Here is a 19,262-nt window from a genome sequence, read left to right as displayed (position 1 = left end):
TGAGGGTTAATAACATAAATTGATCGAAAGGTTGCCCGAGACCATAAGGAACATCTATTACAAAATGTATGAACGATAGTCTCCGAGAAAACTATGAGAAACGGCAGATTTAGAAGCAGAAAGCAATCTAAATTTCATACGTCGGACATTAACACAATATCGACCTCTCCAGCGATCGAAGAAATGGACTGTAAAATGCCATAGTTTAGAGGATAATTTAATGCAAACCCGACAGGACGATATCTCCAATCTAAACCGTTACGTCTGCTTTCTACTTTTTTATTGGTCCGCAACCAGCGACAACATCCTTTCCTAGGCATACCAGCGGCGGCGTAGAAAAAAATGATGGTACACCATGCATCCACATATCAATCGTTTATTACGCCGTACAGATTATGCAAATCGTTTCGCGCGTTAACGTTGACTGCAGTTTATTGAGTCGTAATAAGCGAAGTGCAGATGGTAGTGCAATCTTCGTGCGTGCGCGAAGACGATTGCGGTGCGTCGTTTGTCTACAGTATTTCTATTTATGTGGAAATTGTAGGCGGTCAGCGTCGAAGAATAGTCTCAAAGATATTCAATATAGTGATGACGGTGTGACACGGTTTCAAACTTGGAAGTTTGACACTTGAAAAATCCAATTCTAGACGGTGTCTCGAAGTCTTTGTGATAATTCATGGGACGTTCCCTTGCCCATTCTTTACAATGATAATACTCTCTTGCCTTCAATGTCATATGTGCTCAGTAGTCAAACCCACGAGGAAATTATGACTCCATGCAGTAAATTATACCGACGATGACATTTTGGTGAAGAAACATAGCAAGGGAACTAAATCCCAGAAGGGTTTTATTAAAGAGCCACGGAAACTATAAAGTAATCTTCTGTATCAGAATCGTCTGGTAGTAGGAGCACCCGTCAAGGAAAAATTGAAAACAATTTTGTACGTATATAGATACATTGTTAATAATTAGACCTTCGCACTTATAAAGCTGAACAGTGTCCCTTGGCTCACAGATCCATTTAATCCTCTGTAAAACTGTGTTCTGCCACAGTCTGCATCGATACGATCAACTTTCCAATTGTCGAGGTTCACTTTGTACAACTTAACACTAGAACTACCGAGTAATAAATACAACTGATGAATATTGCTTTGTAATCGCGACAAGACTACATCTATTCGAACCTAATACCATTTGTATTCTAACATGTGCTTCAATTCAAAAAATTCTGATGAAAACATTTTTATAATTTCAGTAATTGTGAAAGAAAAAATTAGGGACCAGTCATTTTGACTGGTTCGGTAGTTCTAGCGTTAATCAAATCGACGCCGAGCTCCGAGAGCCGCTCAATCGTCTATGAAGTTGTCTTCTGCATTAGGCTCGCGTCGGAGCAAAAGTACGCAACGGAGAAGCTCGAGGCTCTCCGGAAAAGGTCAAGAAAAAGCGGCTGGAGGAATTGCAGGGTCGTTTGCATCGCGAACAAATTTCAAGCGCAGTTTGCGCGATCCACCCCCGGAGCGATCCGCGGTTTTTGCGGGCGCATCTCGCGGATCGTGTCGCCATTTGTTTAGGTTTCGCGATGCGGAGGATAGATCGTCTCTAGAGATGCCTCGCGATCGGTATCGATCGATCGAGAGACGCGCGTGTCGATTGGCCGCGAATGGAAACCCGCTCGATTCCTCGCGGTACGTGATGGCACCCGAATCGTGACGCCGCCGCCGCGCCGCGCCGCGACGACGATACCTTCTCTAGACAAGCCCCTACGCTTATATATATATGTATATAGGCTACTAATAGGGACCGTCAGGGCTGTTAGCAAGAACACAAGGTATGTCGGCACGTCACTACCGGAAAGACGATTAGCGGCGACTTCGCGGTTAGGTGTCGATTTAGGTACGTGCTCGCGCTGCGATTGCGCTTCGTGCGCTTGCTGCGCCAATGAGCCCGACCGCGAGAGACGCCGCGACACTTTCTTGCCGAGGACTCATTTATCTTTTTCCATTGACCGTTCCCTTCGGCACTGTCGCCCAGAAAATGGAATGCAAAGTCCAGTTATGCTGGCCCGAATTAATGTTCAGACGCTCTTCGCGATAGAATCACTTTTTTCCGAATTGAACAGGATGACTTGTGTTTCTTCAGGGAGTTCGGAGGACTGGCTTGCTGGAGATGGAGAACTATAATCGATTAGATAGTCGGCACGATTTTCTACAATTTTTTTCTGCCAAAGTTTTGCAAGCGGTCTTTCTTGACAGTCATGAAGTCGCCGAAAATCGGGAAAAAGAGATAACTAACTTTAAGTTAGAAATAAGGTTAGGATAAAACCGGTGTGAGGAGGAGAGGCGGAAGAAGGAGCGGGTGGTATAAAAATTGTAACCCTGAGGGGAATCAATAAAGTATCTATCTATCTATCTATCTTGAAAATCTTCTCCTTAATCCCAACCGAAATTATTAAATTACTAGAGTCGGTTTATGAAGGGTCCACTAAAAAATCCTGAGCCATGTGCCATAGACTTCCAAGAATTATGGAACGAACGCCAGTAGATGTGTTAAATATGAGCTCAATGGATTAGTAGAGTTACGGTACGGGACTAGGATCGAATTAAGCGCAGTCGCAACTTTTGAGATAAGGGGGGGGGGGGGGGAGCAGATAGGTCCTGAAGGGGTGAAGCTCGGATCGGGATGGAAGAAAGGAAGGTATTCGACCGATTTCGTGAGTCACCGTTGCGCACCGAAGGCGCAGCTGACGATGTCCTTACGGGTCGCTTGCAGGACTTATTCGCGAGTACGTGGCGCCACCCACAGGGTCGGGCTCTATGATGGGTGTGACTGGTGTTGGTATTCGCGATGCATATTGCTACGTCGCGGGGCTACGCGGAGAATACGAGAACCGCCTCTCTCGCAAAAGGTAGTCTTTCTCTGTGCAGTCTCCGGTGCAACGGCGTCGGCGGCGTCGGCAGCTATGTCCGTCTCTAACCGGTGGCTCGTAAAACGCGCGGGCTCGTGATTAGACTGGAGACAATGCACTCGCGGGGCACGCGTTCGCCTGGCAAGCGTATTGTGCGCCTTTTTTTTTTAATGCGTCCACTTGATGCCATTTATTTGCATACCGGCATATAGCCGGACCAGGACGAGGTACACTCGGTAAAAGAGAGAGAGGGGGGGGGGTAGAGGGAGAGGGAGAAGGACGGCGTGTTCTAAGAGCTCGTGCGTAACAGTAATCCTTTGAAAAGGCCTGTCGTGTACCATCTGCCGCGCGACAGCATTTCCGGCCCCCGAGAATGCCACGCGCTAAATCGCCGGCTGAGAAATCGCGATTTGATGCTGAATGCCTGGTTGTCGCCAAGCTCAGCCGTAAAATTGTAGCTTCTTGTTCGGAGGAGAGACTCGTTCCGGGCGTGTCCGGGATATACGCGGACGTAACACCACCGACACGCAATTCTTGCGGATTTCAATGGCTCGTGAATCCCACTCGGGCTCGCTTACGAGGTACTTGAATCGGTCCGGTCTTCGCTGATGCCTTTTGTTGCCGTATCGATGAGTAATTCAATGTCTCTCATGAAACTTTGTACCCACGGCCCCGAGAGTCGGTCTACGTGTCTCGACCGAATCTCAATCCCGAGGAGATACGCTCGCCGGAATTTACGTTCGGACACCCTTTACGATGGAATAACTTTTTCAATATTCAGCCGAACGACTTCAGCTTTTCTTTAAGAAGTTCGAAGGATTGTTTGTGGGAGTCGCCGAGAAAATATGTACTGTAACACAGATAATGGCAGTTTTCTGTTACTTTTTTCTCGGGATCTAGATGGAAAATCGATGATTCGTCCTGTGCATCCTAAATTCAATTTATGCCGGTAGCTTTGTTTCCTTTAAGAACGCGATGACGTTTTCCAATGTGTCTCCCTTGTCCTTTAGCGATCACGAGTCTGATTTGATAAAATTGCATAGCAGTTGATTTGCAAGAATCTGTGGAATCGTTCCCATAAAAGAAGCACAAAAGACATGCAAACTAAAAAATCACATTTCTCAGAAGCAGGAAGTCAGTTTCAAATTCAACGGACGGAGACAAACTGCATCTCGCGAATTTCGCCGATCAGATCACTAGGTACATATTAGACGGTCGAATTATCTCGTCTCGGTCGCCTGAAACGCTGGCAAACGATCGGGCAGGATGAACAAAGCAGGGCTAAACGCTCGAGTTCGTCGTGTACTCGTGATCCGGTAGGTTGGTCCATTAATCGGGCCGCGCGATTTGCTCCTAATTAGGGATTCCTTTTAGCCATTATTTGCCATCGGCTGTCCACGGATAGGTATAAGGTCAATCCCGGCGGACGTATTCCTCGGGAGGGGGGCTATTTACGTCGGCTGGAAACCACTGTTGTTGCATCGGGTACAGTTCAATTCCGTTACGTGGACGTAGCCGTGGGCTTCCCACGCCAATTAAACATGACTCATTAACGGGCAGAAGCCGGTAGCCGGGATCGATGCCTGGCCGGAGCCGGGCAACCCTTCTATAACTCTACGGCGCAGAGGCAATCGGAACTAATCTCGACCATCCTCTTCTCGAGCCGGGCTCTGTTCGCAATGCGATATTACCGCGGGTACCGGTAACTGCATCGGGCTGCATCGGGCCGCATGCAGCAGCCAATGCACCGGCCACGACGTCCGCGCCGGGCCGCAATATTTCTCGTGGTTCGCGTGGTGCGCACACGTAATTGTATGTAAAGACTTCAGCCGGGACCAACCGGGGAGATACATTGCCCCCCTTTTCCTTCGGGACCCTCCTCTGTTCCTTCGAGCCCCACCGTCCGGGCTGTCCACGTTTTGACGTTTACGTTTTCATTCCCCCCGACGACGGTAATTAGACGCGTCTGGGAAATTTAGACCGCGGGAACGTTTCGCTTTCGCTCGATCGGCCGCGCTTTTTACTCTCCAACTCGATGCCGATCGACGCACTGTGCGCGGCTCTAGCGTACACTTAAAACTGATTTATCGATTCCGTAACTGATGAGCATGTCGGCCTCTAAATTCATCCGAACCCGACTTTAGCATATAATTCTTGACCGTTACGATTTTTATTTTATTCTACGAAATCAATCATTCGAAAATCATGCAGACTGAAATGCAATGTTGAAATAACTTACCGTTTAGGTCTACATATAGCACAGACATGAATACGCAACTCAAAGACAACGTAGACTGCTTAACAGACAGCCTTGTGCAGCCTCTAAAAATCTTTTGCGCCACTAACTTACTACTTGGATTTATGTCCTACACATTAATTATAGCAGTTTTATCTTATTTCTTGAATGAGGAATGTTTCAATTTTTTCTTTAATTTTCGTAAAAATTTAGTGTGATAATTTCAAGTAACCTATTCAACACTGAAATTCCCAGATGTTCCAAAGAAATTAAAGAAACTTCATAATTGAAGATGTTGTGTAATCCTGCAGCGCTAATTAGGGCACAGGAATTTTTTGGGGATTTTAAGAGAACCCAGGATACCATTGTAGGATTATATAAGAGGTTATAGAGTAGAGAATTTGTGGAATAGAGAATTTGTAGAATAGAGAATTTTTAGAGCAGAGAATTTGTGGAACAGAGAATTTGTAGAGTAGAGAAATTTTGGAGCAGAGAATTTATGGAATAGAGAATTTTTATAGCAGAGAATTTGTGGAACATAGATTTTGGAGAATATAGAATTTTTAGAGCAGAGAATTTTTATACCAGAGAATTTGTGGGACAGAGAATTTTTATAGCAGAGAAATTGTGGAACAGAGAATTTTTAGAGTAGAGAATTCTTATAGCAGAGAATTTGTGGAACAGAGATTTTGTAGAATATAGAATTTTTAGAGCAGAGAATTTTTATAGCAGAGAATTTGTGGGACAGAGAATTTTTATAGCAGAGAAATTGTGGAACAGAGAATTTTTAGAGCAGAGAATTTGTGGAACAGAGAATTTTTAGAGCAGAGAATTTGTAGAGTAGAGAATTTTTATAGCAGAGAATTTGTGGAACAGAGAATTTTAAGAGCAGAGAAATTTTATAGCAGAGAATTTGTGGGGCAGAGAATTTTTATAGCAGAGAATTTGTGGAACAGAGAATTTTTATAGCAGAGAATTTGTGGAACAGAGAATTTTTATACCAGAGAATTTGTAGAACAGAGAGTTTGTTCAATAGAAAATTTTTAGAACACAGAATTTATAGATCAGAGAATTCGTAAAAAGACTCGTTAGTATAGGTCTGACACATTTACCCGAAAAGGACGACGTCAAGAGGATTTCCTCGGAAGACTAGTCAGTTTCAGGAATTTCTGTCAACAGCAACAAAATAACGGTACAGAAAACTAGTAACAATACTCGTCCCCTGTTCCGTGTCCGGCGCCGTGCACGTATTATGCGAGCATTAACTGTTCAACGATGCCGGCAGCGGTCTTCTCCCCGAAGTCTACGAGACCGTCGTTGTCTGAAGGTGGTAGGGGGCGACGAGGGGGTGAATTATTGCTCGAAGATTTCGCGATCGCTTCCGATAGTCGTGGATTCCATCGTGGCTATCGTGCTTCTTCGGCTGCCTACCATCGTCGTCTCCTCCGCCTTCGCCACGCTCGTTGCTGCCATCGGCAACGTATCCGTAGAGTCTTTCGTCGTTTGATTGCTCGACGAATTTTTCCTTGGACACGGTAGAGACGACACTTGGGGATGCTCGTTAGAGATACGTTGATGCACCGGGATATATTGCGAGGGATTTGAGTGATTTACCCATGGATCCGTAAACAGATGCGCGGGGAGATGTGCACGGCGGGGATTAGGTGACGCCGGGAACTTTTGTGCAACGTTCTGCGGGCTTTAAATTCAATTTCAATCGCCGGAACTTTGTCCTTCCTCTCCGGAGTTATTCGTTGGTAAGGTAAACCTGCTCGGTGTCATAGTTTGTTTGCAGGGGATGGAATTTATACATTTTTTCAACCCTTAACTGGTATACTCACAACGAAATTTCTGTACACTAACTTTCGCTACAGAATTCCAAGATAACTGCGAATATCAAGTTTCTTTAACTCCTTTAGGACATTTATTTAGTTTTAAATTGTAAAGGCGTCTCACACACAAGAAAATTTATACAGAATTTTAGAGAGGCTCTAGTATGATACTTCGTGGTCTGAGCAAACACTGTACCACTCGGGGGTTAAGATACCTTGGAGAAGAAAATTTAACACTAGATTTACTGGCGTGCAAATATGCACATAACATACCTAGTCTACGAAAATTCACACGGACATACACTTTATGGTATTCTACAAAAATTTATAAAAATTAAAAATTTATTTCTAAAATTCCTTCAACGTGAATCGACGTTAAATAAAGTTTGATGTTCCTCATGAACATTTTATATTCCTCATCAACATGAACGAATTGACTTTGCAAATAGTTTCCACAAATTAAAAGCAAAGTGTCCCAGGACTAGTATCACGCTTTCGAAGACCATGAAATGTTGTAATTGCCCGAGGTTCGCTAGCCTAATCGCGCTTATAGAACAAGTGGTCGGGAAGTTCTTTGGATTGAAAAACAAAACTTTTACCGAATCCTTTTCAGCACGCACGAGACGCGACTTTATCAAGATCGTTTTGTGAGTTCCAGTCACGCAGTCGCAATAGCGATGCAGATGGTATTCGAATTCAAGGGGAACGTGGAAACCGGGACGAGGAGAATCAGCATCACCAGGAGTCGTCATCGTCTTCAGCGTCGAATAGAATTTATGATGCTCGAACGCTCTACGATCACGCGAGCGTGATTTCACGTCGTCGAAGACACCATAGGTCCGCACCTACGTCTCCCTCTCCCCCCCCTCTCTCTCTCTCTCTCTCTCTGATTTCTAATTTCGATTTCTCATCGGATCTGGGTAAATAGGCAAATAGCCGCCCACTCGATCCCCGTGGACGCACGCGCCGATTCCGTAGCTCCGTGTTCATCGCCCGTTGTTATCGATTGCGAATTTTTCGCAAATATAAAGAGAAACCGACGATTTCATCGTTTCGCGGTTCATAACACAGGAGAGTGTAATTTCTAACGCCTGTGCATCCTCTGGTTGAGCATCGTCTGTTGCTCGCAACGAACGGAACACCTGTTCTGACCAGACTGAACGGGACATTTAACGTGTTCAATTTTAAGGCGCACCTCAAGTACACATATTGACACTGAAAAAAAAAAATGAAACGAATGTCCCGGCAGAATCCCCAAAATCCGACGATCTATAAATCAGTATTACCTAACCGTGTGCCGAACCGTTTCCAAGAAAATCCGGCTAACGAATGGCGCCATTAGGCTCGGCCAAATAGGAATTTGTCCGTCGACGTAATCGGAACAAGAGGATCGTCGGCCGTTGACCGTTAGTACCTGTTCATCAATTATGCAGGGGATCGAAGATATCGCGGTATTGTCGTTTTAAAAAAACAGCATGCTATCGGTCAACGGCTCCTCTCCAGCCGCTCGATGATCCCCGTAGCAATTAATCAACGGCCGATAGCCGGCCCCCGAAATATCTTCTATTCGAAATGAACGCTTAACGCTTCGCGCAGCCCTGGATCGAAAGCTTGGCCCCGAGCAGATTAGAATTTCAAATGGCACTTTACAGGGCCGTTCCACGTTTCACGCGTCCGTCGGACATATTGCCCTTCCCGTTATCGCGGGCTCTCGCCGGATCTAGGATCTGGGATGATGCATCATGCGCATCATGCGAACGCTCTTCGGCTCCCTCCCAGAGAGCCGACAATAGATATTCCGCAACGCCCACGTTTGCGGGAGACAAAGGCCTGAATGGCCGGCAGATGCACGGGTTGCGCCGACGTAATGCACCTATGCACCGACGTCCGTCGATTTAGAACGGAACGATGCGATGCGCCCCGTTCGTTCGTTCGTACGTACGTTCGGTTTATTCGTTCTTCGTGACGAAGGTGCGGTACGTGTACACCATGAACACACGGTGTCCCGTACCCGCGGACACACACCTATGCCTGCATACACTACCGCGCATAAACGTTTGGACACTTCTGCAGTTTTACCCAGGCGACGATTTTTATCAGACTTTTCCTTTCTCTTCCCACCGCCGTGCGCCAGCTTCTGCATTTTCCTCTTCTCCGCGATTTTACCATTATTTGGACATTTTCTTTATCGGCTCTCTGGACCGTTCTTTCCTTTCATTTTGTGTGTTATGCATTCTTACGGTGCAGAACTTTCTGGGTCGGTCTTTTCTCTTCATTCAAACATACTGGTTTCTTCCTTTCGTCTTTGCCATTTTTCTGGACTACTTTTTGATGTATGCTCTCTTTCCTCCTCTCTGTGTTATGCATTTTTATGACGGAGTATTTTTCTGGCTCGGTCTTTACGGTTTTCTCAAATTTCAAAGTTACTTGTCATTTTTGCCATTTTTCGTGAGTACTTTTTGATGTGTTCTCTCTTCTTCCTTTTTCTGTTCTACATTTTTATGGTGGAATTCCTTTTAGGTTGATTTTTACTGTTTCTTCAGAGATACTGTTTCATACTTTTCATCCTTGCCATATTTCTTGACTATTTTCTGTATATCATCTGTATTCCTCCTTTCTGTATTATGCATCTTTATTTTGGAGCATTGTACTGCGTTGGTCAGCGCTGTTTCCTCGAGGTTGCTGCCTTTTACCTTTCATTTTTCCATTTTCCTTGACCATTTTTTAAACGAATTCTCTCTCCTCGGTTTCTGTGTTATGCATCTTTATTTTGAAACGTTTTTCCGGGTTCGCCTCTATTCTACGTCATTGTCCTCTACCTGTCATTTTTACCATTTTCCAAATGATGTCTCTCTTTCCCGTTTTATGTTATGCAATTTTATCCGGAACTGTTTTCCTCCTCATCTCCGCAGTTTCTTGACAATTCACCATAATTCGCCTTTCCATCGGGTACCATTTCCCTGAACAATTCTCCCATCAAATTTTCCCATTCTCTTTTATACAACCCTTTGCCAGAATTCTTCGAACACATTACAGAATAACCATACATTACACTGCAGTCCTCCCGACCATTCTTCCACTGAAAACATCCTTCTTATAAATTTTTCCGTCCGCCGCAGTCTCGCAACGAAGTAATTCTATAAAACGCCTTTGATAAGGCAGGAACAGGGCAATAAATTGATACGGAACGCGCGAGCATAAAACCTAAGCGACAGTGTGCTCATGCACCATGCGAACAGATCAAAGTTTCCGACAAGCGAACGCACACGGAGGCGCACGTACTGTACGTGGTTACGTAATTCGGAGAAGAGCCGCAAGGAGAGGAGCGACCGGTGACGACACCTTCCATAGAGAGATGAGATGAGAGGAGAGAGAGAGAGAGAGAGAGAGAGAGAGAGAGAGAGATCCGGGAGTGTCCACTTCGCGGAGGTATCGGCCCAGCCCACGTTCCGCGATTCCACCAGCGGAGATTCGTTTGCCCGATACACTACGACGGATTCTGTTCCCCCGGACACTTTTCTGCGGCCGCCGCTCGATTCTAATTAGAGAGACCAGTTCCAGATCGTCGATCGATTCGATATCGCCGGTAAAAGTCCCACTGGCTGCGTATAGTCGCGATCGACACGCCGGGACCACGGACTTGACCATTTCTGCCGGATTCTCGAGGAACGCCGGATCTACCTCTGTCTGTGGACCTCTTCGGTGGATTTTATTGACGCTTGTGGAGTTAACCCTTTGCCCTCGAAGCTATTTTAACACTAAAACGAAACATTTCTTCCGACCTAGAATACTTCCATATTTTTTTTCATATTATGCGTACTAACATGGTGAAACTTACTCGCGCAATACTGGAGTGTTTAGTAATTTATTAAATACAAACAAATTTAATAACGTAAAAAATATTTTGAATAATGATACAGCAATCTTGGCGCCATTCGAGTGCTAAGGGTTAATCCTGCGAAGGTGACTTTAACACTAAACCTACCACGGTCAAAATGTTATATTTTACAATTACTGAAACTGTAAAAATTAATTTATGGAAAATAATGAAACAAACTTCCTTGTCCAAGCATTTATTGACAATTACGGGCAATCTCAATAACTTTTGCCATTTATATAAGGCAACATTTACCAGATACTGTTAATGCTTTGTAGGTTTAGAATATTAATTAGAATACAGAGTTTTTGTCGCTTGGTAAGTTTTGAGACGAGGATGTAGGATTGAATATTAATGTGTTGATTGATTATGTACTTCATAGTGTTTTCTAATCTCTCTCCTTCGGTGTCTTGTCCGCGCACTATTCTTTATCGTCCCGAGCGGCTCGCGGCTCCGAGTTTTACGTCTACGAATTTACATGTCGACCAGCCTGCCGCAACGAGCATCGCATACCACTCGAGGTGTGGCCACACTGACATACTCTCCCTCTTTGGCACGCTCGCGCATCTATACACGAGCACGCAGGCTCACTTAGGATTCACTTATACAGGGTGTCACTGAAATATGCGACCAGTATTCAACGCCTCGCAATATTTCTAATTTTTTGAAACGACAACATTTTGTTGTGCGTTCCTTGAGATTTCATCGAGTTCCGTTCATGATGCTGTCATTCTTTAAATTCTTCATGACCTATCATCTCGGTACTACGGGCACATTCATACTGGACATAGAACTAAATTCATGTTTTGCATGAGACGAATGGAACAGTTAGAATCGTGTAAATAGATTAATTAGACGCAACTTTTGTCACTGGTGTACCAGATCATTCATAGAACGCTGAATATTTATTTGAATTCTGTCAAATAATTTATGAGGAATCTTAACGCACGCGTGAACCTGTTCGAGGAAGTCCCGCTCCAGAAGATGTTCCAGTTTCATGTAAAAAAAATCGCAAAGTTAGGCAAAGGCATCGCTCTCCAGATTACCTACTGGAGCCTCCCCTAAAATTTATGGCCTGTTCGATCGCTTATAGCAAGCTGGATATTAATGTCTCGTCCGTAAAAAAATTTATGGATGTGCTCGAAGCGTATACAAATCCGTACGAGAAAGTCCCACCGCAAAAGATGTTCCAGTTTCATGTAAAAAAATCGCAAAGTTAGGCAAAGGCATCGCTCTCCTAGAACATCCCCTACAGTTCTGAGGTTTAAACCCCGCTGGCCTAATCTGCCAAAACTAAGTACAGCTATTCGGTCACACCTTGTATAGGTAGTACAGTCAGGTGAGCATCGGTGCTTAAGTCGTACGCATATATTTTCGAGCGTTAACGCACACATAAACGCGGGCGTTTCAACCCGCCCGGTTCCTTTCTCACGAACGCGGACGCACCGAGAGCCGGGCTCTAGCGTGTTGCCCGCTTTTACAAGAGGAGGAGGAGGCGGAGGAACCTGCGTGTGCAGAAATCCCGCGTTGCAACGGGGCGCGTCTCGTTCGATTGTGCCTCCACAGACGGAATTGCTTTGTCGAGGCTCGACGGTGGCTTTTGTCGAAGGCATAACTCCGACGATTCACACGCGGCCCACGGATTCTCGATCGATGATGATCTTTCCTGGTGGCGCGAGCGCGCATACCTGCACGTGGATGCTCGCCGCGCGGCGCTGTGTGTTTGCCGTGGCCACGATCGCGCCTACTTTCTTCGTCGATCGTGCCCGGCGATCGATCGATCACGCGTCCTTCGGTGGACCGACAGGTGGATGCGGCCCGAGAAACGACACGGTGATTTTCTGCGATCGCAACCCTCTTTTCGCAGTTCTGGAAACGTTCCCTACGAAACCACTGGTACACTTTTAGCAACCATTTTGTGTTCAGTTGTCATTTAATATAATCCATGCATAAACGTAATATATTTAACATCAACGAAATTGTCTGAAACTTGTGAAGAAGTGTTAGATCCATTCTTATCAGTGGACTGCTGATCTTTGAACAGTTATAACAATTGCAAATTAGCCAAATACAAGTAAATGTTTACCCATCATTGATCTTATTTTTACTGTAATGAATCTTTTTAGGAACAGATAGACGATCCTAGCACAAAGATCTGTAATGTATTTATAAGGAACACGTAGGGGTGAAAACCACTAACTTTAACAGCGTATTTCTCGATTGCTATGCAAGCTATGCGAATGAACCAAAAAACAGATGGTAGGTACACGTTTCGTGTATTTCGTGGAATTTTTACAAAATTTTCGACCACTCTGGAAGAAGGGAAAAAATTATTGTTTGGAGAGTGGTTCGAGAGACCAGGAATACTGTCTACCAGAAAATTCAAGATCATACCATGGTAGTATTTATTAATTGTTTGTACAACTTTCAAGATTGTGAAGTAGATGGAACACCATGAACGTCATCAGCTGAAAAAGCTATTTCGAAAAAATGTGTCGTTCTAATCAGAACGAACAGCAGCGAGGAAACGTCACGTCCACCATTCCGCGTCGTCTTACCCTCAGATCGCGGCACAAATTCGCCAGTTCCGACCCGGCGACTCGACTAAAAGCGTCACCGGTTTCCAGAAAAGAAAAAAATTTAAAAAAAAAAGAGAAGCGGTGGAAACAGAAATGAAATGAATTCGCCGCGCTCGAGCCGCGGCGCATCTGTTCGAAAGTTCGCCGCGTTTCCGGAAGACCTGAGCCGCGATTCGTCGTGGCTGGCAACGGCGCTCGTTACCACGAGGAAGAGGAAGGTGCGTCGCGTAAAATGCGAATATCTTTTTTCCTTTTTTTTTTCCCTTTTTGCATCCCGTCTACCCATCTCCCTCTCTCTCTCTCTCTTTCCCCGCAGCTGTCTCGGTCCTTTTACGAAACATGTCGAGTCAGTCGCTTCTAGCCTAGCTCGCAGTCGTAACATCTGCCGTCGCTGATTGTTGAGTAGCGGTGCCCGCGAACTAACAGTCGTCGCCGGCTCGAGCGTGGCCGCGTGTCATCCTCTTCTTTCACTATGGCGCGCGGCGAGTTTTATTGCGTTTCGTCGCTAAATCATACCGTGCTCGCCGGCGAATTCCAACCGGCCGCGCGAATTACACGTTACCGGAGAAAGGGCCGCGATACGCAAAGAGTACCGGCGGCGTCTCTCTCCCTCTCTCTCTCTCTCTTTCTCTCTCTCTCCCTCTCTCTTGGTGATTTCACTTGTTCCGTTTCGATAGGCTGCTATAGGACGGCTGGTTCTGGCTCTGGCTCTGGCTCTGGCTCTGGCTCGTTGGGGTCAATTCATGGCGTCGCGTCACGGGCCGTCATCGGGGAGGAAAAATCAGCTACGTGATTGCCGATTCACCGCTAGCCAACGACACGTCCTCTCCAACCGGCGCTTGTCGATGCGCCGGTGACGATTCCTCGTGACAAAGTACATTCTCTCGCGAATGTAGTATAAGCGACTCGGCTCGCGATCGTGAGGCTGGTACCGTGACCCCTGATACGCGTCTTTAGCATCGGCCGACGGGTCCCGAAATTGAGGGGTCCGCTGCGAGAGGGAGCCATGTCGCAGCACTCGTTTTGTCGGATTTCAACACGTCACCTACCCGTGATTATCTCATAACTAGGATCTTTATGCAAAATAAAAACTTTCTACCTGAATTGCAACATTGGTGTGAAACATTTATTTTCCTACTTAATACGTTTAATAGGTCAAATGCTTTTACTGTCTTAAATTAGGCCCACCCATTTCTATCATAAATGCATAAAATCAACAGTCACCCATAACTTTTGAAAGTTCATTGCTGAAGAATTTTGAACGGATCCTTCGACAGGAACAAGTCACTTCCAGACGATCACCAAAGGTGTTGACTACTTAGAGAAAATGCAATTTCCTCTTCTGTCACCGGAAACGCCGTTCGTCATGAATAATTAAAGCATCTGATTAGTCCAATTACTGCGCACACAAGCTTGCCAGTGCCTCACCAGAGAAAAACGTGGCCGAGAAATAAGTCGAGGCGCTTTAGCAAGTCATCGCTAATAGAAGTCCGATCGGGCACCACACTGACTGCTACGGATCTGCCGTGTTACGCCTCGGCGCGAATAATTAACGGTAAGATTAATGATCCGAGCGGACTGATTACCGCGTGTCACTCTCCATTAGCCCCGCGGAGAACCGGTTTCGCGATTTCGGCGAGAAATTTGGTTCGGGGGCGGTTAGATCTGCGAGGGCGCCCGTAAAAGACCCGTTCAGATGAAAATTGGCTTTCGTTTTCGCGAGGTCCATTCGCCGAGTCGTCGGTGATCGCGAATAGGATGGGTCTCTCTCTCTCTCTCTCTCTCTCTCTCTCTCTCGAGCAGCTGGTGATTTATTGTCCATCACCTGCGAGGCCTGCAGCACAAGGTGCCCCCTGCCTCGTAAACACACGTCGCGGACTCGTCCGGTGCGGTTCGGCTGCCGGTGAACCGCAATAAACTTATATCGACTGACGTGTCCGTACCACCGAGTCCGGACTACGTTCGAATTATCATTTAATGCAGCATTTATATTGCTCCATTGTGTCCACACTTCCGATCCGAGCCGATCCGAGCACGATTGCGTTTTGCCGAACGACGTCATTTAAGGGCCCCGTCTTCGTAGATTCGCGATATGGTAGAGTGACTACATTACCGTCAAAAAATGGTTTTACGTGCCTCAAGTTTTCGTCCTTATATAAGAATACTTTGTCGCCGGTGAAGGGCTCATTCGAAAGAGGAAGTTTCAATCTAGTGCAACCTTGAATACGAGGCAATCTATTTAATAACGCGAGCACAGGAAAGTTCAGAATCAGCACGGTATTTAAGGGCCCGGTCTTCGTAGATTCGCGATAAGGTATAGTGACCACATTACCGACAAAAGTAGGCGACAAATGGTTTTACGTGCCTCAAGTTTTCGTCCTTAAGAAAGAGAAAGGCTCAGTCTAGTGCGCGCTGGTCAGGAGCTGCCGAGATTATGCAGATATTTGGTAATAGAAGCGTTAGAAGTAGGTCAAAAATTGACGATGTGCATGCCGTGGAATCCAAACATTTTTATGCCATCGGATGAGTTTTCTGGATGAAATCGAGAGCAGCGCGCACTAGAAAATATTTCCAGCTACATTTTGCCTTGATTCTCTGCAAAATAAAGCGAAAAACTTGAAGCACATAATATCGATAATACAGAGCAAAAGATGTGACAAGTTTAGTCACAGACTTAAGACCCGACGGATCAAGACCAAGACGGATCTTAATTCTGTGTCTGAAGGCTGTGAACGGAAATTATTAATTAAAAAGTCACCTGACTATCCCGGGCCCTTAAGGGGGCACTCCACCGTGTAAGTTCACAATTCTTGCTAAATCGAAACATTCTTTCCCCCGATAATTGTTAAATAAAATGAAAATATCTTTTCAGAGGATATTCAGCAACACCTAGACCTTACTACCATATTTTTTGTTGTTATTAAACATCACAAAATGCCGACGTTACACAATACTGTCTGTCATCATGCTTGAGTCTATAATTTCTTAGACCGTATCACACGTATCGTTTTTCTGATGCTTCCAGTAAGCGATGTTGCCAATCCGCATTATGTAGATCAATGTAAAATTATTCAACGAAGAGAGACCCAGAACCACGTCCGGTCGCTGACAGATAGTCATTTTAGATGACAGAAAAGTTGAAACGCCGCGCCGTTCGGACGATGCTCGTAAAGGATTTATGAACTTTGAACCGGCCGAACCTCTGTTAGTCTTGTTGAAAATCATTTTTGTTGTTCTGCCGGCTGTCGAATGACACGCGGGTTATAGGTTGACATAAAGGTTAAACGACAGCCCGCGTCCCTCTTTTTACTTACCGAACGATCCTCGTAAATATCCTTCTGTGAACTGGCAGGGTATAAAAGCTCTATTATTCCCGTTTAAGCTGTTTTTATTGTGTTCCGGTATGGCCGTGGATCCCATAAATGCATAAAACATCCGGCCAGATAACGAGCAAATCTAATACCGCTGAAACATTCATGAAGACCGCGGGGAAGATTCAACAGGTTCGCGGCGCAGGTGCCACACGCTGCTGATAACGAGCAACAAACACAGCGTCCGCCGAGCCGGAAAGCGTGCTCGGATCGATTCGGATCGGATCGCATCGGATCGGATCGGAAGTGTGGACACAATAGAGCAATATAAATGCTGCATTAAATGGTAATTCGAACGGAGTCGACTCGATGGCACTCACACCGTCAGTCGATGCGAGTTTAGTGCGGTCCGAAGGCAAATGTTTCAACAATTATTAGTTTCATGGAACGTGATACATTAACACGTTGAACGCGAATGTAGAAAAACAAGGTTCAGCCCGATATATATTTTTTATCTTGTAGAGCACAGTGCAGGGTTAGAGTTAAGCTATTTCCACACTGAAGCAACATCGAGCAACTTTTTGTCGCTCCTTTGACATCTTCTTGCTGTATTCGGTAAAACAGAAGACAACAGGCTCGATGTTGCTTCAGTGTGGAAATACCTTTACCAAACGCAGTATGAACGAAATATGATTCATGTGGTGTTCAATGTGATCAGCGCGCAGAGCCGCCGGATTAGGGGAATCGACTGGAATCGCGGGGGAAAAGTTACCCTCTCTCTGCCAGTACCGGATTAGTCACGTGACATTGCGACACATGCGCGACAGAGACGAAACGCGTCACGTGACCGGGCTGTGGCGGAAGAGTGGGGGAATAGCGTGGTAGAAGGGGAAGGTAGAGTGGGGAGACAAGTCTTAATCTGGCACCGCGGGATGCGTAAATGCATAGTTATTCACCAGAACTTGAAAACTACTAACATAGCGAGCATACGAAATTTGATTAGGTCGAACAAGGCACGAGCAGATAAAAGTATCGAACGGTTGTCAAACCGTCAATTCGTTCCGATCGCGAACCGATGCGTCGCAATTATTTTGAAAGTCTAAACAGGAGCGAGCGAAATTCGCCAGCGTATTATGACGTCGGGCAACATTGTGCGCGAGCCCGCCTTTCGAATTACAGCCGGCCAATTAATCGATTTAATTGCAAGTTTGTCCGCGGCACCGATCCGAGGCCCCATTCCGTGGCACCTTTCGATTAATCACTAGGAACGATAAAACGGTCTGTAATTAAATAGCATCATTCGATGAAACGTACCCGTCGCCGCAACGTGGATGCGATTCCCGGCGATGTTTGTTCGGCCTGGCCGCAGCCCGGACTCGAAAGGCAAGCCTACAATTACGCCGGTTCGACGATCGATCCCCAAATTAGGTGATTGACAGCGTCGAACGCCCATGTGATCGCCGCGCGTTTCGCCGATCACCGAACCGCCGCTTCCTAGAGCCTAGGCGGCTTTTTGTTTCCTCGCCGGCTGCCATTGAAACTCCGGCCGGCCTGACTAAATATTTATTCGACCATTTACGTGGCGATAGTTACGCCAATTCCACGGCTCCTTAACCGGCCGGGTAATTTCGACGCCCGTTAACCCATATCGCGCATTGTCTAATGAACTGTCTCTGGAAGAAGGCCAGCCGAAGCGGCGTTTCTATTTGGAGAAATCCGGTGCTTTCTATTTTTCACGAACCTAACAGCGGCTCAAAAGTGTTCCTGCCGCGGCGACCGGCTGAATGTCATTGTCGGATTTTTATCCAACGCGGTTGGAATTTTTATCGCAGGGAAAACGGGACCGTCATCTTGCCGTGGAAGACGTTTTTCTGCGAATGCTTTGCCCATTCTTGGGACGATTAGATACATACTTTAGTCATTTGATTACGGTGGAAAAGGATTTTGATCGATCATTCCAATTACAGCGGATTTTATGCATTCATGGCGAAAATAGGTAGGTGAAATTCGAAATGTATTGTTCTCAGCTTTTTGAAGTTATTAAAGAAAGAGAGAAACTGCTTGGTACCGGTTCCTTGTAATCGATGTGGACAATGTTTGTTTTGCATACAGATACAGTCTATTAATTACTAATGTGCGTATTTTCATTTGATCCTTTTCGATCCATGAATTTAAATTTTTGAAAGTATACTAAGGCGCCACTAAAAATTGCCACGTGCTATTATTTAATTTCTTGTATCTGAGAAATGGCAAAAAAATTCAAATGCCTGCAAGTAAAAGGGATAGTAATAATAATAATAGGAATAAATTGGTCACGAAAGTCTTGATTTTGCACAGCCCCGAGTGCAAAGGGTTAACAAACGTTTTAGCCGTAGAAAAATCCAACGTCCAATAACAATTTATCTCTCGTTCCGCGTCAAGATCGAGATCAAAGCGATCGGTCAGCTTGTCGTTGAGGAAAGTAGCCGTACGGTGTCTACGGGGGGATGAAAAAATCATTAATCAATGATAACCATAGGGAA

At 45.6% G+C, this 19,262-nt stretch overlaps 1 protein-coding gene across 2 annotated transcripts in view; it reads left to right on the top strand.

Annotated features, from left to right (window-relative positions):
• Positions 1-19,262, top strand: part of LOC143353362 (uncharacterized) — a 487,736-nt gene that overhangs the window by 160,449 nt on the left and 308,025 nt on the right. The gene's annotated exons all lie outside the window — the stretch shown is intronic.

Source organism: Halictus rubicundus, chromosome 4, assembly GCF_050948215.1.
Source record: "Halictus rubicundus isolate RS-2024b chromosome 4, iyHalRubi1_principal, whole genome shotgun sequence".
Lineage (NCBI taxonomy): Eukaryota > Metazoa > Arthropoda > Insecta > Hymenoptera > Halictidae > Halictus > Halictus rubicundus.
The sequence above is the reverse complement of the archived record's forward strand: the minus strand, read 5'-3'. Positions and strand labels throughout refer to the sequence as shown.